This window comes from Triturus cristatus, chromosome 7 (genome assembly GCF_964204655.1).
Source record: "Triturus cristatus chromosome 7, aTriCri1.1, whole genome shotgun sequence".
NCBI lineage: Eukaryota > Metazoa > Chordata > Amphibia > Caudata > Salamandridae > Triturus > Triturus cristatus.
In genome coordinates this window covers 428,379,403-428,401,132 of record NC_140590.1, presented here as the reverse complement: position 1 = coordinate 428,401,132, position 21,730 = coordinate 428,379,403, and the positions used below count along the sequence as shown (strand labels likewise).

The 21,730-nt window shown below is 53.9% G+C and overlaps 1 protein-coding gene across 1 annotated transcript in view; it reads right to left on the bottom strand.

The window, feature by feature from the left end:
* GLP2R (glucagon like peptide 2 receptor) overlaps nt 1-21,730 on the bottom strand; it is an 883,434-nt gene that overhangs the window by 18,154 nt on the left and 843,550 nt on the right. The gene's annotated exons all lie outside the window — the stretch shown is intronic.

The following is a 21,730-nucleotide window of genomic DNA, read 5'->3' as shown; positions in this document are numbered from 1 at the left end:
AGGGGAGGGAAAAAAAGACACAACGGGGAGATGAGGAAAACAATGTTTGAGGGGTGAACCAGAGCCAAACTCCTCTATAGCTGCATAGGACAGCTCCACTGGGCATCGGCCAGGTTTGCTCGGGCACCGCAGTACGTACAGACAATTAAGGTTTCCGCCTGGGGGGTCAGGTATGGTGGTATGGATAATTTTGACTGATAAAGATCGGAAATACTGCTAAGTTTGTAGGGCCTACCAAAATCACTCAGAAGTGTGCAAGAGGTTTATGCAAAAGGCTGAAGAAGAATCCTGCAGCCTTCTGTGTGTGCACCTTTATGCAAACACACAGATGGACATCTTGAAATGCGTAATTTCAAAGGATAAAAAAATCATTCCAAGATGGCCATTGCTTTATGGCTTGCATTTAGCTTCCATTTTAGTTCTTGTGCTAACTTAGCCTTATTTTCTGATGGTGCTTTGAACCCATTTCTTTATCGAAAGAATACCCTTGCAGACACTTATTCTTGATAGGCATTGACACCCTGTAGTCTGCACATTTATGTCTGGGGTCGTACACATTCAGTACATGAGGCATTGTTTTATTTTCTGTGCCAGCAAAGAGACAACTCTTCTGCGTCAGTCTAATTAAAGTATGATCAGCTTGCTGTTTTATTATTTAAACGACGTCCATGTTGAAGTTGGAGACAGGTGCGCTTCTGCCAGAGTACTCATGGAACGCTGCTGAAAGATGCAGTTCCGCTGTACCCAACCTTCATCCTGCGAAGGAAGATAGCTGCACACTCAGAGGTGCATCTATGGTAGTAATGTTATAAACAATTTCCATGGTTGAATTCTTTGTATTTTTCACTATTTTAATAACGCTTATTACAATAATGTGTCTCATCATTCTTACAATCACAGTTCATGTTTTGTTTGCAAAGATAAGAGCTTTTCAATAAATGTTTTAAAATACAATATTGTATCTTTTCTTTGTGACACTTTGAGTGACAAACAAAAGAGTTATATCTGTTTCCATGACTTCCTTCAGGATCTGAGTCATGTTCTAGGCTACTTACAACATCTATAACTCTGGAGGTTTAGCAGTCTGGATGCGGGGGAGTCCCATGGAAAGAGGGGGCTTGCTTTGTTAGCAAGGGAGATGGTGATGGACTGATCATGCAGGGAGTTGCCGAGTCTGCCTGCTGCCTCAAGAGTGTGAGAGTTGAATTGGTGGAGAGGGAGCAGCCCGGTCCCGCTCTTCTCAATGGCATTTGCTTTGTTAATCGGCAGATTGGCAGATGACAGATAGCTAAGCAGCAGGGTTTGTTGAAATCCCCTTATATGTGGCAGCTCTGTTTGTGGCGTTTTGCATATCAACTCTGCTTTTGCTGACCTCAATCCTGGCATAGTTGGTGGGACTAATCGGCTCCAGACTTGTGTTTGGTGTTTCATGGCGCTGCCTCATACCAGCACACTTAAGGGTGGGCGGGGGCCTGCAGGGTGGCAAGAACGCAGGCTTAAGCCAGCTGGCTGGAAGGGGCTGGCAATTTGCACGGATCTGCCATGGCATGGACACTGCTTCCCAAGTAGGGAGGCCGATATTGACGTTGTTGGGTGGTGGCATAGCAGCTACCCTACTGCAGGCATTCAGCAAAAAGACTTTAGCCATCGGAGAAGAGTCTTCCCATGCAGATATATTGATGGTGGCCGCTCCCTCGATTGTGATCTTTGCATCAGCAATGGCCAATCCGATGCTGCATGAGGAGACCAACTGGTGGGCTAGAGGCCTCTGAAGTGCAACTTTGTAGTAGCCAGACATATTTGGACGAGGAGAGCCAGACTGAAGATAACGCAGCCTCAAAGCTTTGTCCAACAACAGAAATCTCTGCACTAGCGGGAGGATCAGAGAAAATTGGACAACATGAAGATGTGTGTACCTCTGCAATAATAGCACCATCGTCAGTGGGGGCTGTGAGGAAGTGGAGGTAATTGAGGCCATAACCAATAATTCACCTGCCCTCTTGATACTGACTGTAAATAACACAGTGAGTGATATTCCTCTCCCTTCTGTCGTAGCCTTCTCATTACGGCCATCTAGCTCTGTAGTAGAAGAGGAGGGGGAATATGGTGCAGAAACAAGCCAGGAGGAAAAGGCAGATGAGACACTATCAGCTTAGCAATGGACATTCCCCAATAGGGGCAATATAAAAAAACAGCGTGGAGCTGCTAAGGTGTTGCAGGTCGGCAGGAACAAAACCGCATGAATGAACAATTCAACTGCTAGTAGTGGTTATAAAGGCAGTCCCTTACGAGATTGGGTGATGTCCAAAGAGGAGGTCAAGGCAATTGTGACACTTTGGTGCCGATTACGATCCGGCAAAAACCGGGTACGAACCGTCGGTCGGAGCGTTTTCTCCGTCCGACTCGTACCCGGTCGTAAAACTTCACAAACATGGAATTACGATTCGCACGGAAACACCATTTCCGTACGAATCGTAAAAAACACCGACCGACGAAAATATACATACGAATGTGATCCGGGAATGCTGCGACGTGACGTCGGGATGCTGTCAGGCAGCGTTTCATGACCCAGGAACGACGATTCAAACCGACAGCAGTCCGGACGGCAATATTTTCACGGCACCAAAAAAGTGCCGGAAAAGCGAAGTACGTCGCGAAATGACCAGAGTAGGTACCCCCCCCAGCCCCCGTACCTACGTGCCGACCCCCCCAGCCCCCGTACATACACGCCGACCCCCCCCAGCCCCCGTACGTACGCGCCGACCCCCCCAGCCCCCGTATGTATGCGCCGACCCACCCAGCCCCCGTACATCCGAGTCGTACCCCCCCAGCCCCCGTACGTTCGAGTCATACCCCCGTGTATGTACACCCGTGTACGTGTCGAACCCCCGTGTATGTACACCCGTGTACGTTCGAGTCGTACCCCCCCCCCGTGTATGTACACCCGTGTACGTGTCGAACCCCCCGTGTATGTACACCCGTGTACGTGTCGAACCCCCCGTGTATGTACACCTGTGTACCTGTCGAACCCCTTGTGTATGTACACCCATGTACGTGTCGAACCCCCCTGTGTATGTACACCCGTGTACGTGTCGAACCCCCCCGTGTATGTACACCCGTGTACGTTCGAGTCGTACCCCCACCCGTGTATGTACGGTGGTAATTAATCTGATCAAACTCAGGAACCATATCTTAGGGCAATTCTACAGTTTCTACAACCCAGCGAGCAGAGGCACAGTGGCACTATGCACAAGTGAGGGTGAATAATGTGGCAATTCAGCAATCAATAGCTGAGGTCACTGGTAACATAGCAGCTTTGTCTAAGGAGGTGGATGGATCTCTGACAAAATTTCGAAGGTCAGAAAATCGACCTACAAAAATATCGCAACAAAAATATCGATGTCAAGAATATCGACATCCTATCTACAACATGGTAAGTACAAAAATATCGAAAATAAAATGTCGATGTCAAAAATATCGTTTTTAAAAATATCGGGTTTTTTTTGGTTACAAAAAATATGTAAAATAAACAGAATAATACTTATAAATAAAATAAACATAATTAAATATATTTCATAATGTTAAAAATTAATAATTATTCAATATAATTTAATAAAAAAATAATTATACATATACATAGAGGTGCCAATTACGATCCGGTAACAATTTACCCCGTACGACTCGTATCCGGTCTTTTTACCGTACGAATCGTACAAGTGCCGTACAAACTGGCAATCACGATTCGCATGGGAAAAAGTCCATACGAACCGCATTGGGAATGATTCCCCACACGTCCTCGGGTCGGAAAATGTGTCCGACACGTCCTCGGACGATTTACCGTACAAATGTGAAAAGTGAAGTCCGACCGAGGAATCACGATCCATCCCGTGCGTCCGATGTTACAACCGTATGGAAAAAACACCGTCCGCACCGAACTCCCATAGCAACCATGGAGACAAGTGCCCACATACGCGCCCAACACTCCCCCCAGCCCCCGTACATCCGAGACGTACCCCCCGTGTATGTACACCCCCACCCGTGTATGTACACCCCTGTACGTTCGAGTCGTACCCCCACTCATGTACGTGTCGTACCACCGTGTATGTACACCCCTGTATGTTCGAGTCCTACCCCCACCCGTGTACGTGTCGTACCACCGTGTATGTACACCCCTGTACGTTCGAGTCCTACCCCACCCGTGTACGTGTCGTACCACCGTGTATGTACAGCCCCACCCGTGTATGTACACCCCTGTACGTTCGAGTCGCACCCCCACCCGTGTACGTGTCGTACCACTGTGTGTGTACACCCCTGTACATGTCGTACCCCCGTGTATGTACACCCCTGTACGTTCGAGTCCTACCCCCACCCGTGTACGTGTCGTACCACCGTGTATGTACCCCCCACCCGTGTATGTACACCCCTGTACGTTCAAGTCGCACCCCCACCCGTGTATGTGTCGTACCACCGTGTATGTACACCCCTGTACGTGTCGTACCCCCGTGTATATACACCCCTGTACGTTCGAGTCCTACCCCCACCCGTGTACGTGTCGTACCACCGTGTATGTACACCCCCACCCGTGTATGTACACCCCTGTACGTTCGAGTCGCACCCCCACCCGTGTACGTGTCGTACCACCGTGTATGTACACCCCTGTACGTGTCGTACCCCCATGTATGTACACCCCTGTACGTTCGAGTCATACCCCCACCCCTGTACGTGTCGTACCACCGTGTATGTACATCCCTGTACGTTCGAGTCCTACCCCCACCCGTGTACGTGTCGTACCACCATGTATGTACACCCCTGTACGTTCGAGTCCTACCCCCACCCGTGTACGTGTCCTACCCCCGTGTATGTACACCCCTGTATGATAGAGTCCTACCCCCACCCGTGTACGTGTCGTACCACCGTGTATGTACACCCCTGTACGTTCGAGTCGTACCCCCACCCCTGTACGTGTTGTACCACCATGTATGTACACCCCTGTACGTTCGAGTCCTACCCCCACCTGTGTACGTGTCGTACCACTGTGTATGTACACCCCCACCCGTGTATGTACACCCCTGTACGTTCGAGTCGCACCCTCACCCGTGTACGTGTCGTACCACCGTGTATGTACACCCCTGTACGTGTCGTACCCCCGTGTATGTACACCCCTGTACGTTCGAGTCGTACCCCCACCCCTGTACGTGTCGTACCACCGTGTATGTACACCCCTGTACGTTCGAGTCCTACCCCCACCCGTGTACGTGTTGTACCACCGTGTATGTACACCCCTGTACGTTCGAGTCCTACCCCCACCCGTGTACGTGTCGTACCACCGGGTATGTACACCCCTGTACGTTCGAGTCCTACCCCCACCCGTGTACGTGTCATACCACCGTGTATGTACACCCCTGTACGTTCGAGTCCTACCCCCACCCGTGTACGTGTCCTACCCCCCGTGTATGTACACCCCTGTACGATAGAGTCCTACCCCCACCCGTGTACGTGTCGTACCACCGTGTGTGTACACCCCTGTACGTTCGAGTCGTACCCCCACCCCTGTACGTGCCGTACCCCCGTGTATGTACACCCCCACCCGTGTATGTACACCCCTGTACGTTCGAGTCGCACCCCCACCCGTGTACGTGTCGTACCACCGTGTATGTACACCCCTGTACGTGTCGTACCCCCGTGTATGTACACCCCTGTACGTCCGAGTCGTACCCCCACCCGTGTACGTGTCGTACCACCGTGTATATACACCCCTGTACGTTCGAGTCCTACCCCCACCCGTGTACGTGTCGTACCACCGTGTATGTACACCCCTGTACGTTGGAGTCCTACCCCCACCCCTGGACGTGTCGTACCCCCGTGTATCTACACCCCCACCCGTGTATGTACACCCCTGTATGTTCGAGTCGCACCCCCACCCGTGTACGTGTCGTACCACCGTGTATGTACACCCCTGTACGTGTCGTACCCCCTTGTATGTACACCCCTGTACGTTCGAGTCGTACCACCACCCCTGTACGTGTCGTACCACCGTGTATGTACACCCCTGTACGTTCGAGTCCTACCCCCACCCGTGTACGTGTCGTACCACCGTGTATGTACACCCCTGTACGTTCGAGTCGTACCCCCACCCCTGTACGTGTCGTACCACCATGTATGTACACCCCTGTACGTTCGAGTCCTACCCCCACCCGTGTACGTGTCGTCCCCCCGTGTATGTACACCCCTGTACGTTCGAGTCGTACCCCCACCCCTGTACGTGTCGTACCACCGTGTATGTACACCCGTGTACGTGTCGTACCCCCGTGTATGTACACCCCTGTACGTTCGAGTCGTACCACTACCCCTGTACGTGTCGTACCACCGTGTATGTACACCCCTGTACGATCGAGTCCTACCCCCACCCGTGTACGTGTCGTACCACCGTGTATGTACACCCCTGTACGTTCGAGTCCTACCCCCACCCGTGTACGTGTCGTACCCCCCCTGTATGTACACCCCTGTACGTCAGAGTCACACCCCCACCACAACCTCCTAAGTACGGAGCGCACCCCAGGCCCCAACATCACAACCGCATGTACGAGTCGTACCAAGCCACACACAAGGACAGCACTGTACAACCAAATGGCCCATGTACACACCGTACACACGCTAAAAACGCACGTACACAACCAGGACAAAACAAAACAACACAAGAATACACCATTCGAATGGCACAAAGCCACTAAACATGTCCAACAACCACTAAAACAACACATTCACTGACCTGCAACTGCCAAAAACAAACAGAGGCCCAAAACACCACCACTCCTTATAACACACCCACCCAAACTTCAAACACAGCCACACCCACCAATGGACCAATAAAAAGGGCCCACACACAAACCATGAGCCTTTGCAACACACTCACTGCTGCCAGACCCCTCAGACAACCTACAGCACCATACTACAATCTTCACCACACCTTACACTTGCACACCTTCACACAACCACCTTCACAAACACCCCCTCATCACATTCACACACACACACACCTGCACAACCACACCCACACACCCACAACCATCCACACACACCCCCCACCATCCAGTCGAGCCACACCTCTTTGGAACATTGGTCAGACAGACCAGCATTGCAGAAAAAACAGCCATGTGGCAGACCATCGTCGATGCTGTGAATGCTGTTGCGGACACCAGAAGGAACAAGCAGGAATGCCAAGCCAGGTGGTACGATCTGCGGAGGAGGGTCCGAGCCAAGATGACGGACGAACACAACCAGGCCAACGTCACTGGAGGAGGGCCGTCCCGCAGACCCGTACACTACCATCCCTGGGAGGAGAGGGTGATGGCCATACTGCCGGTGGAGGCAGTCGAAGGATTAGGAGGACTCCGAGACCCGGGTGAGTACACAAACAACGCACCTCACATGGGGGGAACGTCATCCACAACCAAACCCACAAACAGGCACGCAACCAACCCAAGCTATCGCATGACTCAACCACACTCCATGAACACGCACATGCCACTGGCGCCACCATGCCCCATGCACCCAGCTGGACAATGTCAAATCACAGGCCACAGAAGACACCAACACATGACACGATAAGCCGGATGGCGGGAGGGTGGGCCCCAAAAATCACATAGTGCAACTCAGAAGCAGACAACAATGCCCTCTGCCCATATGGCCTAGGTGACAGCCAGACTAACACTGTGTCCCCACACAGGAAAGACTCGCCAGCAAATGGCGGACGCCTTGCATTAACACATGGGGGTGAAGGCACGTTTTTGCACATGACAGCAGCTAATGAACAGCCAACACTGTGAAAGAGTGGCAGCACACACCACCACAGCAGCAGCGCAGACACACACACTACACCCAATGGGTGCCTGGAGATCAGAAACAAACTCACAGCAACAAGCCAAGGGCCATTCAAAGATCTGCTAACAGTGTGTGCCCAGGAAGCTGGCCTTAGGTGACAGAGGCTGACACACAGAGGGAGGGACAGGGGGACAGAGAGGGAGGGAGACACGGGGAGACGGACAGAGGGAGGAGGCTGACACTCAGAGGGAGGGACAGGGGGACACAGAGGGAGGGAGACACGGGGAGACGGACAGAGGGAGGAGGCTGACACACAGAGGGAGGGACAGGGGGACACAGAGGGAGGGAGACACAGGGAGACGGACAGAGGGAGGAGGCTGACACACAGAGGGAGGGACAGGGGGACAGAGAGGGAGGGAGACACGGGGGGACGGACAGAGGGAGGAGGCTGACACACAGAGGGAGGGACAGGGGGACACAGAGGGAGGGAGACACGGGGAGACGGACAGAGGGAGGAGGCTGACACACAGAGGGAGGGACAGGGGGACACAGAGGGAGGGAGACACAGGGAGATGGACAGAGGGAGGAGGCTGACACACAGAGGGAGGGACAGGGGGACACAGAGGGAGGGAGACGGACAAAGGGAGGAGGCTGACACACAGAGGGAGGGACAGGGGGACAGAGAGGGAGGGAGACACAGGGAGACGGACAGAGGGAGGAGGCTGACACACAGAGGGAGGGACAGGGGGACACAGAGGGAGGGAGACACAGGGAGATGGACAGAGGGAGGAGGCTGACACACAGAGGGAGGGACAGGGGGACACAGAGGGAGGGAGAGGGGGACAGAGAGGGAGGGAGACACAAGGAGAGCAAATCAGCCTTGTGGTGTGTGGGAATGTCTGCTCGTCAGCAGGTGGACTGCGTGCATGTAGACAAGGGTGGCCAGTGCCAGAACCCCCTCTCTTCTCCATGGCAAAACACAGGGCCATGTCACAACCTGTGCACGAGCACAACGACAGCTACCTGCATCATATAAGTGTGTGGATCCACTCCATGTGCACATGTACAGTGCTACACGGAAGGCGCCAATGCATGGCTTGCCACACCTGCCCACTCCACTGCTGACTGCAGTCACACTTGACGCAGCAAGTAAGACTGTGCCACACATAGTTAAAGGCGCCAAAGTGGTGCCCAAGGGACACACCCATGCACAAGTGCACTGTGAGTGGAATGCAAGACAGATCCTAATTCCAAGAGGAAAAGTGCCAACTTAGAAACTGATGAAACATGGATGTTGCATGGACCAAAATTAACATTGTCTCTCTCACACACAGGTCAACCTCGTGGTTCACCCCCCAACACTGGGGGGGAAGACTCACAGGACCCGGCTCTGCGGGAGGCCGATCCCACCGGCAGCGACGACTCTCACCACTCTGTGGACGACCCCGACCAACCTGGCCCCTCTGGTGTCCAACCACCTGCAGCACCTGCGTCAGGTACAACGGGGCCAACCACCACCCCCACTCCTGCCACATCCCAGGAGACACCCAGGATCCCTGCCCCACCACCACAAAGCAGCCAGGCTGGCCAGGAGGGACACGGTGTCCCGGGCACCCAGGAGGAGGCAGGCGACAACGCCAATGCCACCCCTCAGGGGTCCCGGAGACCCGATGTGCCCACAAGGGCAGGCCAGGTGCAAATGGGCAGGGGTGGTGGGAGTGGAGGACGGCGGAGGCGCCAGCCTGACCAGTTGGCTGGGGAACCGGTATATTCCCATGTCCGTAACATCCTGGACACATACCGGCAGGACACCACGGGCATGGCCCAGGTTGTGTCCACCCTCAATGAGATGAAGGGGACCCTCGATGAGATAATGACCCAGCAGGCCCAGCAACATGCCTGTCTACTGCAACACCAACGGAGGATGGAGGACAGACAGGCTGAGCTCGTGACGGTGTTCCAGGGGATTCACAATACACTCCGTCGGATGGCCGACAACATGGGCAACCCTCCCTGTGCCAGAAGGCGTAGAACATCACCACCCACAGGGAGGGATCAGGAGAAGGAGGAAACATCCGATGGAGCATCCCAAACATCGTCACGGCCTGCTTCTGAGGGTCCTCGCAGGAGGCCGGGTCGTCCACGGAAAGGACCGTGAGGGTCGGTGCTACATCACCATCTCCCAGGACACCTGGCCTGGCACCTGGCCCACTGGAGCAACAGCATCACAGCATCAAGAGACATTCTCTGCCACATGGCCTTGCTGGTCACTGTCTGACCAATGTTGACAAAGACTGTGGCATGGACTCTGAGGATTTCCAATGGCAAGGACACCAACTCCCCTACTGAACTTTGGATTCCAAACTCCCGGAAAGCCCCTCACGTCATACCACCCCCACCCCCCCACAAAAATAAAAATTCACACCATGAAGAGAAGATGCCTGCTGGTTGCCTTATTACCTTACATGTTTATTGTAAAGTCTAAACATGCCTGACTTCTCTTTTGACTTCAACCATCCACACCCTGGGGCCTGAGTCTGGCACAGGACACACGGGTCACAGTGTATTAGGCAAGACAGACATGGAGCACCATACACACCCGTGATTGGCCCAACCAGCTGAGGGGGTGGCCGCACAACCGTGCTGACAGACACATTGAGTACAGCAACAGTCATGCGCAGAGGTCAGGGATCCAGTCCAGTGTCCTGGGGGGCACCCAGGTATGTGTAGACAGGTGGCAGAACCATGTCCTGTAAGCTTGAGTCCGGTGGATGCAGAGAATGGGGGCCTGGCCAATGTTGGATGCATGGGGATGGCACATGTCACAATACCCACACACTCATGGACATCATGCACAATACACAGTCTCATCCCACACACACAGCTTCCATCTTGCTACTCGACACATAGACACATAGCCACTATCAGGGAAAACCATGCCAGACATGCTGGATGCACCGTGGCAACACACCAGCATTGACTGAGAAGAGGCACCTTGGAGGCCTAGGGACACCTTTATTAGTCATGTATTCGGGATTGCAGAGGCAACTTGAAGTACACATGAACACTTCATGTGGAGTAACATGTGGGTCCAACACTGGCACCCCCTTCTGCAGCACTAATGCGTGATAGCCATGGAACTGGCACTCAATTGTCGGCTAACAGCTAAACACCCACAGCTGCTCACGGAGAGACTGCCATACACCATTGATCCGCTGATGTAGAAGTCCCACACCATCTCAAGCCAATGCAAACCGTACGTGTCCGAGGGCAGTGTTACACACATTGATGCCATCATCCCAATCCACTATCCCATCACTGATGACTGTCAACAAGTCAGACCATCTATTCAGGTGTACACAGCTGCATGTCGTGTCCCATGGTGATGCTACATGGCTGCAGAGGAACCAAACATCGACAGGGGCAGTGTGCATACATCGTGAACAACTGCCACACCCAATACACCCCTGATGCATCCCTTACCCTAAGGAGACTTCCAAACTTGTCCGTGCGTGTAACGCTGAGTCAGCACATGATGACGTGTCCATGAGGAATAGCAGTGCCACAACAATGCAAGCAGCAGACGGCATGCGAAAGTACCTGGGGAAGAGAGACACACAAGAAGTCAGCCCCAAAAAGCACAGCCACTTGCATGTGCATGTACTCGACACATGTATGGATGACAACATGCTAGGTCACAATTATGACTGGGGAAATACAACCATCACTGCCACCATCACTCCAGTGACACACCCACGCACACCTCTGACTCACGTGCCATACATGCAGGTGGAGACACACATCACAACACATGCCACACGGGGAGCAATGTGTGCACACTCAGACACTGGTACTCACCACTAAGCAAAGAAGTCGCGTATGAGCCGAGTCCGGATGTCCTCTTGTGGCTCCACATCCTCCACATCACTAGCCCCATTGCCAAGCCCTTCGTCCTCCACGGGTGGATGGTCCTGGTCATCTTGATCCAGGATGAGTGGCACAGCTTTCTCAACTGCCATGTTGTGCAGCATGCAGCAGACCATGAAGATTTTGCAGACCTTCGCAGGGGCATATGGGAGCGCGCCGCCGGTCTTGTGTAGGCACCTGAATCGGCTCTTCAGCAGGCCAAACGTCCTCTCTATCACTCGCCTTGTCCGGCCATGGGCGGTGTTGTAGCGGAGCTGGGCCGGTGTGATGGGGTTGCGGAGAGGTGTGATCAGCCATGGCATGTTGGGATAGCCAGCATCCCCTACCTGGGAAGCACATGGACATCATTAGAACTGGAGAAGCGGTCGTGCCGGTAGTCTACGCAAAATACAGGACAGACAGACTGTACCCACCAACAACACATGCTCGTTCGTTGCGCAGCTGCGTCATCATTTCAGGCACCCTGCTACGCCTCATGATGTAGGCATCGTGTGCTGATCCTGGAAAACGAGCACAGACATGTGAAATCACCATGTTGGACAGACACACCACAAGGGCATTGATGGAGTGGTAGTGCTTCCGATTGCGGTACGCTACCTCCTGTGCGTGTGGTGGTACCAAAGCAACATGTGTCCCATCTATGGACCCAATGACATGGGGCATCCCTCCCAGGGCATAGAATCCACGCTTGACCCCAGTCAACATTTCAGGGGTTGGGAACTTGATGAAGTCATCCAGGTGAATCAACATGGCCTCTAAGAAATCATGCAGCACACGGCAGAACATGCTCTGGGACATGCCACCAACATGAGCTATGGTATTTTGAAAGGTACCCGTGGCTAGAAAATGTAGGGCTGCCATTACCTTCAGCTTGGGTGTCAGTGCCGTAGGATACCTGTGCTGCGGTTGCAGGTGTGGTGCCAGTCTCGCCGTCAACTCCAGAATCAACCATTGGGGGAAGCGGTAGCACCGGATACGATCATTGTCCCGCATGGCAGCCAAGTCCGGAATTGCTCGGGGAAGAGGCGGCGCTCTGCAGTAATTTGGAAGTGACAAGGAAGAGTGAGTGCACCACAACAACAAATAATTTGTACTGAGCACATGTTAATCTGTCTATACACATATGCTACATACGGAGTCAGGTATGTGCCACATGCCCTGGACACGTATGGCTGCCAGGTGACACTCCTACCAAGAGCTAGCTACACACGGAGATTGAGAACCTCCACATGCCATGCCATGGGATTAGCTGTGTCCCAGTGCAAGTGAACAGCCAGACGCAAGACAGGGGTGACATACACCCACACATCAGCAGAAGTAGGATGCCGATTGCAGAGACAGGTAGCGGAACACTAGAGCCACAGGTCACATGACATTACACTAGGACAGCCCACACACCTTGCCATGAAGGTGCACATGTCATGACTCACCACACATTCATTGAGAGGATGCAGACATGTCCTCGTTACGCTACTCCGTGTCACATGCATACATACGCACCTCACATCCAATACCACATGTGGCATGGTGTGCGGAACAGTGTGCAATGTCAATCTACACACAGACACATGTTGGTTGCTGCAACAGCTGCAGCTTTTGAGGGTGCTCCAACATCAACTAAATGGGAACCCCCCACACATACATGACATAGTCACATCGTGCACCGTGGGTAGTGACAAGTCAGGTGTGGTAACCCCTGTACCGGGCATCAGGGGACACTTCCGTGTGTTGGTGTTCCTTGCCATGCCAGTGTCGGTCATCCCAAGTGTGCAGTACGACATGCACACATGTCCAAGGAGTCAAGGGCATGCCTGGCACACATTGCACCGTCACACATTACATCTGTACACATCTCATCATACATCTGGTGCCTTCTTGACTCAGGAGTAATGTTCCACATCACAGCCTGTCACACCTGTGCCCCACACATGTAGTACTGCACAGACAATGCCTTGATGTCCATCCATGGACAAGTATGTCCGCCCTATTCCTTCCTGTGTGCTGCCTGTCACCACTGTGATGTGTGAAAACCGCCGTACTGCTGCTAAGAGGGCCTGTGTACGTTCCCATATCACTATGGGAGTGCTGCCGTATGTGTACCCATCGTGATGGTGAGCGTACAGGCATGTGTACGGTCCATACCACTACGAGTACGCATACGCAAGAACACCCATAGTGGTACGGGCCGTACACGCGCCTGTACGCTCCCTATCACTATGGGTGTCCTCGCGTATGCGTACACGTAGTGGTACGGGCCGTACACGCGCCTGTACGCTCCTGATCACTACGTGTACGCATATGCAAGGAAACCCATAGTGATAGGGAGCGTACAGGCGCGTGTACGGCCCGTACCACTACGTGTACGCACACGCGAGGACACCCATAGTGATAGGGAGCGTACAGGCGCGTGTACGGCCCGTACCACTACGTGTACGCATACGCGAGGACACCCATAGTGATAGGGAGCGTACAGGCACGTGTACGGCCCGTACCACTACGTGTACGCATACGCGAGGACACCCATAGTGATAGGGAGCGTACAGGCGCGTGTACGGCCCGTACCACTACGTGTACGCATACGAGAGGACACCCATAGTGACAGGGAGCGTACAGGCGCATGTACGGCCCGTACCACTACGTGTACGCATACGCGAGGACACCCATAGTGATAGTGAACGTAGGCATGCGTGTACGGCCCGTTGCTATGCATTTGGGGTGCCCTAGGGCCCCGGAACGCACCATACCTGTGTGTGAAGCTCCAAATTACATAGGGGACACATGAGGGACAAGTATTAAGGCCTACATGCATGCTGGTTGTCATGGAGACGAAGTTCAAATTTTGAATTCGTTCTGGAAGGTGCACAGCAGAAGTCAGTTGGAATGAATCTACTTTGTTGCAATGTGTTTGTGGGGCTGACATCATGCAGGAGAAAAAACAGATTAAGAACCCACAGACTGCTAGGTTTGAAGGGATTGGAGGAAACACAGGATGCAAATGTGAGTGACCAATCACTCTGTACTCCTGTGCATGAGATGGGCCAGCAATGCAGATATAAGTCAGCCAGGTCCAATGAGGGAGCACTTGCCTGCACATCTCTGTAGTCCACGACCCAGCTGCTGCTACCGATTCCCTGGAACCATGTCAAGGGCTGTGGAGAGGTCACAGCCATTCACCCTGGAGGAGAACATGGCTTTGGTGGATGTGATCCTCCCACGGTACCCCATGCTGTATGGGCGACCAGGTTATCAGGTGAGTGCAGTGTCCACTGGCACAGACTGTGTCCCTTTTTAGTGACTGTGACTTCTGCCATTGTGTCCAGGTGTGACACACATGCTATGTACTCTAGGTACATGTGTGTTTGTTGTGTTTCACCAGCATTTGTAAGTGCACTGTTCCATGGATACACTTCCAGGGTTTATGGTGCTGTGCAGATCCTGTTACCCACAGTATTGCAGTGCTCTCCTGCCTCCCTTCCCCTCCTTGCAATGTGTTCCCTGGTCTGTGTGTAGTCACTCCATCACAAGGTTATGTAGCCTGACACCTTCTCCAAGTGTACTATGCCTGCAGCATCATGTGTGGGGGTGGTGTGTAACAGGTTTAGTGACCTTGCCTGTGCCCTGTCCAGTTCTGGACTTGTGGGTTCCATGTCAGTTGGCACTAATGCTGAGTCCAGACATGGGAGTTAATCTCTCAAGTGCGAGGCCTTCCAGCAGGCATGTCCCATGTGGTGGCCTGTGACATGATGTGCATGAGTGTGCGTTACGCATAGTGCAGGGATGTTAGCGTGTGTTGCAGTCATTCCCATTCAGGAGCATGGAGTTGTGTGGCCACTACTGTCCCCAGGGGCATCTTTTCCTAGGTATCATGTGTGTAATCCGAGAATGTCGACAATCTCTGTGTCTACAGCATAGGTTGTGCTCTGTGCCATTGTCCCCTGGCACCATGTATATTGACGTGAGATGTATTACAAGTGTCCACTGTCCAGCCTGACCTGATTTTCCAAGTACATACTCACGGTGGCCATTGCCTGTGTGTCTTGTTGCAATCATCTGATGATGCCCATTTGTACATGATTATTTGGACAGGCGCACCTTGGGTATTTTGTGTGCAATATTGAATTTTTGCATCCCATGTGTATTTCACCCAGACTAAGAGATGTAAGTGCTTCCTGTGTCTCCACAGATTTGTCTCATGTAGGGGGTGGGTGGTGCGGGCATGGCCTACATGTCAAGACCTGTAATCTCCTTGCTAGGACTGGCCAGTGTGTGATGTTTGTCTGACCATACACTCAAGGTGCAGTGTGCCAGTCAGGGTGGGCATGTTATCAGTATTACCTATGCTGCATGTGCCTCTAGTTCCTGGATGCGGTCCCTGCTCATCCCTATTGCCTGCCACGCTGTGTGGTGCAGATGCAGTGCTGGATTGTCCCCAGGGCCTTGCTCCTCAGGCAAAATTCCATGTCATCTCATTTGCTATTGTGTCATGCTCTCCATAGTTTTTCCATGGCATGGTGGGTCACACAACTGTGTCTTGCAGGGCCTACATATGTACCTTGTTTTGTAGTTGTAACTCTTCCTTTGTTTCAGGCTATGCACTGTAACCTAAGTAGATTGGACTCATGTGACATATGTATACAGGTGTATGATTAATTTCTGTCTCTTCACCCTGCCCACAGCATCGTCGGGGGACACGGAGGGAGACATGGACACAGACGGCGTGGAGGGACCGAGCACCAGTGCCAGCGGTGACATCGTGTCTGGCACATCGAGTGGGACTGAGGCGGAGGAGAGTGAACCCGGGGACCTGTCGACTGGCACAACAGAGTATGAAGCTGACGGGTCCGAGGATGATCTCTCCGAGTGGGCGGTGGCTGCAACACCATCTGACAGCAGCCCTACATCTCGCACCGCTCCCTCCATTGGCATCAGCCGCCTCCCACGTGCTCGTGTCCCTTCCCAACGTGCCCGGTCACCACATGTCTCCTTCCTGCCAGGCACCGCACCCCCTGCCCCTGTCTCCACTGCTGCCGCCAATGCTGAGTCTGTGGACATCCAGCGGCAGTTGCAGATTGGTCAGACTGCGATCCTTAATGTCCTCCATGCCCACAGCCAGGTCCTCAACAACATGTAGGCATACTTGGAGGGCATTCATTCATCGCAGGCTGACCAACGCAACTTGCTGAGGTCCATAGACTCCACACTGACTGCAGCAGTGGGTCTCCTGCAGCGCTACGTCCCACCCCCTACCCCTGCCCCATCCACACTTCCCACTCCCATCCCTGTCCCACGTACACCCAGACGTCAGAATGCACCCACCACAACACACACAGGCACCACACCAGCAGGGAAGGTCCACCGCACACCTCCTGACACGCACACACAGGGTGAGGTAGGCACACCCACTGGGTCGGGGGGCAAACGTGTGACACACAGCCAGAGTGGGAGTCCCCATTCCACCCAATCCACTCCCTCCAAATCCCCTCCCCTCAGCTCTCCTGGCCACATCTCCCCCAAAGACTCCTTCATGGCCGCTCTGTCCCTGAGCCCCACAGTCACACCACCACGCAAGCGGTCAAGGAAGTCCTCGGTCAGGGTGGTTGATTCCCCCCCCTGTCTACGCCCTCCCCCAGTGGCGCTGCGACCCATCCCTCTGACCCCCCCCCCCCCTCCTTGGGGCCTGTGGTTCCTTCGGGTGCAGGGGATTCCCTGGCGGACCTTGCTAAGGTGTGCAGCGAGATCCTGGCCTCCACCTTTGGCCCTGCCCCACCCCCTGTGGTGGAGTCCTCCATCTCTGCACCCACCACGCCTACCCTTCACCCTCCTGTCCCTGCGGTGCCTGTTTCTTCCCCCCCACATGATGTTCTCACCCCTGTGGAAGACGATGGAATGTAACTGTGCAGGCAAGCTAGGGGACACGCATCCCACTGTGTCCCCCGTTCCAGCTGTGACTTCTGGACTGCCCAATGGGCTTTGTAAATATTGAACTTTCTACGAACATACAATTTTTGATATTGCTGATTAAAGCCATTTTTGTTACCTTTGAACACTACTGCTTTTCTGATATTGCTGTTGGTGGGGCTGCTACATGATTTTGGGTGGTGATCATGTGTTGGTTGTGTGGGAAATGTAGTAGTGTGCTGGTCATAGGGGGGACCCTGGGATCTGTGTGCCATCACACGGTGTTAGCTAGGTTTCTGTGTTCATGTAAGCAGTTGCTGCATGGTGAAATTGTCCAAAGGTGTATTCCTTCCTCTGTGTACCCTGACATCTTCCCTGCAGGGTGTTCCCAATATTTAGCACTGAGCTGTGTGTACATTAGCTGGGTGTGTGACGGACTCCTTCTACTTTGCACATGCATGCTGAGCGATGTCTCCACCTGCATCATTCGTGGCATTGTAGGTAGTCATTGTACTTGTGTATGTGGACTATTGACATGACTTCATGTGTACATGTTTTCTTTTCTGCACTATGCATGCGTATACTCCCAGCCTCGCACACATGTGGGACATGTACTGCAGGGTCTTTGTGCACCTGACTGAAATTTGTGGGCATGGTATCTGTGGCTACTCCACCCTTTGCATTCCATGGGCACTGCTGTGGGTGTTAGGCACCCACCCCTACTGTCTCTGGGCACTGCTGGGAGGACTCTACACACACCCCTCCTGTCTCTGGGCACTGCTGGGAGGACTCTGCACCCACCCCTCCTGTCTCTGGGCACTGCTGGGAGGACTCTGCACCCACCCCTCCTGTCTCTGGGCACTGCTGGGAGTGATAGGCACCCACCCCTCCTGTCTCTGGGCACTGCTGGGAGGACTCTGCACACACCCCTCCTGACTCTGGGCACTGCTGGGAGTGATAGGCACCCACCCCTCCTGTCTCTGGGCACTGCTGGGAGGACTCTGCACACACCCCTCCTGTCTGTGGGCACTGCTGGGAGGACTCTGCACACACCCCCTCCTGTCTCTGGGCACTGCTGGGAGGACTCTGCACCCACCCCTCCTGTCTCTGGGCACTGCTGGGAGGACTCTACACACACCCCTCCTGTCTCTGGGCACTGCTGAGAGGACTCTGCACCCACCCCTCCTGTCTCTGGGCACTGCTGGGAGGACTCTACACACACCCCTCCTGTCTCTGGGCACTGCTGGGAGGACTCTACACACACCCCTCCTGTCTCTGGGCACTGCTGGGAGGACTCTGCACCCACCCCTCCTGTCTCTGGGCACTACTGGGAGGACTCTACACACACCCCTCCTGTCTCTGGGCACTGCTGGGAGGACTCTACACACACCCCTCCTGTCTCTGGGCACTGCTGGGAGGACTCTGCACCCACCCCTCCTGTCTCTGGGCACTGCTGGGAGTGATAGGCACCCACCCCTCCTGTGTCTGGGCACTGCTGGGAGGACTCTGCACACACCCCTCCTGACTCTGGGCACTGCTGGGAGTGATAGGCACCCACCCCTCCTGTCTCTGGGCACTGCTGGGAGGACTCTGCACACACCCCTCCTGACTCTGGGCACTGCTGGGAGTGATAGGCACCCACCCCTCCTGTCTCTGGGCACTGCTGGGAGGACTCTGCACACACCCCTCCTGTGTCTGGGCACTGCTGGGAGTGATAGGCACCCACCCCTCCTGTCTCTGGGCACTGCTGGGAGGACTCTGCACACACCCCTCCTGTGTCTGGGCACTGCTGGGAGTGATAGGCACCCACCCCTCCTGTCTCTGGGCACTGCTGGGAGGACTCTGCACACACCCCTCCTATTTAACAATATGTACGCTTTGTCCATACACGTGTGTGGGTTCGCTCCATGGGGGTACGTGTCGTACTTACACTGTTGGGGTGGGGGGTACGCTCCATGCATACGCGGGTGTGGGTACGGGTCGTACATACACGGTTGGGGTGGGGGGTACGCTCCTTGCATATGCGGGTGGGGGTACGTGTCGTACTTACACTGTTGGGGTGGGGGGTACGCTCCATGCATACGCGGGTGTGGGTATGGGTCGTACATACACGGTTGGGGTGGGGGGTACGCTCCTTGCATACGTGGGTGGGGGTCCGTGTCGTACTTACACTGTTCGCGTGGGGGGTACGCTCCTTGCATACGCGGGTGAGGGTATGGGTTGGTCATACACGGTTGGGGTGGGGGGTACGCTCCTTGCATACGCGGGTGGGGGTCCGTGTCGTACTTACACTGTTGGCATGGGGGGTACGCTCCTTGCATACGCGGGTGAGGGTACGGGTCGTACATACACGGTTGGGGTGCGGGATACGCTCCTTGCATACGCGGGTGGGGGTCCGTGTCGTACTTACACTGTTGGCATGGGGGGTACGCTCCTTGCATACGCGGGTGAGGGTACGGGTCGTACATACACGGTTGGGGTGGGGGGTACGCTCCTTGCATACGAGGGTGGGGGTCCGTGTCGTACTTAGACTGTTGGCATGGGGGGTACGCTCCTTGCATACGCGGGTGAGGGTACGGGTCGTACATACACGGTTGGGGTCGGGGGTACGCTCCATGCGTACGGGGTGGGGGTACGGTCTGTACATATCCGTCCCCACGCTATGTGATTCTTGTGCGGCCTGTCCCCAGGCCTTTGCCACGTGGGTACGAGCCGTCCCGCCATTGTTGGGGTGATGTAGGTGTGGGCGTGGTACGACTCGTACCCACGCTCTTAAGGCGTGGGTACGGGACGTACCTGTCTGGTTGTGTTGCCGGTTCGCGTCGTGAAGATCTTCCGTTGTGGCGGTCGCTGGCTTAGCTGGACACGCCCCCACCCCCTCGTAGTGACCAGGGCCTGAGGGTCAGGTATGTCCAGGGCATGTGTGCTGTGTGACTTGGGTGGGGGTTATGTGTCCTGCCCCTGCCCCCCCCCTTTGCCCATGGGTGTTGTTCTGACCTTCTGCGGCGTCTGCGTCGTAACCTGTAGAGGAGGTCGACTGCTATGAGGGCCGGGATGACACGTAGGTTCGGGTCCATGTCTGTCCATCGCATACGGGTACTCCTTGTTCGCATCGTCCTGTCTGTCCGTCACCATGCGGGATGACGTCGGTGCGAATCGTAATTCCTGGTTCGTGAATGGCAGGCTGCGTGCGTTTCGACGTCAGGTCGGCACTTTCCCGGATCGCATTTGTATGTTTATTTTAGTCGGTCGGTGTTTTGTACGATTCGTACGGAAATGGTGTTTCCGTGCGAATCGTAATTCCATGTTGGTATATTTTGACGACCGGGTACGCGTCGGACGGAGAATATGCTCCGTCCGACGGTTCGTACCCGGTTTTTACAGGATTGTGATCGGCACCATAATAAATAATATATATACTTACTTAATAAACTTTTTATAATTATTTTAATAAATTATAAATTATTTAAAAATATAAAAAATTGCAAAAAACATTACACACATAAAACAATAACATAAATAAAAATTAAATAATTATATATAACAAATTACAAAAATTACAGTTCATTTAAATATTGTTAAAATTAATTATATACTACATTAGCTAAAATAATAAAAAAAATATTAAGGTGCCGATTCCGATCCTGGAAAAACCGGGTACGAACCGTCGGTTGGAGCGTTTTCTCCGTCCGACTCGTACCCGGGAAAAAAACATTACAAACATGCAAGTACGATTCGCACGGAAACACCATTTCCGTACGATTCGTAAAAAACATCGACCGACGAAAATATACATACAAATGTGATCTGGGAAAGCGCCGACGTGACGTCGGGACGCATTCAGGCTGCGTTTCACGAACCTGGAAGTACGATTCGAACCGACAGCAGTCCGGACGGCAATATTTTTACGGCACCCAAAAAGTGCCGGAAAAGCGAAGTATGCCGCGATGCGAGCAGAATTGGGGGCCCGGTATGTGCCGTACCCCCCCAGCCCCCCGTATGTACGCGCCGTCCCCACCCAGCCCCCCGTATGTAAGCGCCGTCCCCCCAGCCCCCCTCCGTGTATGTCCGGTGTGGACCCCCA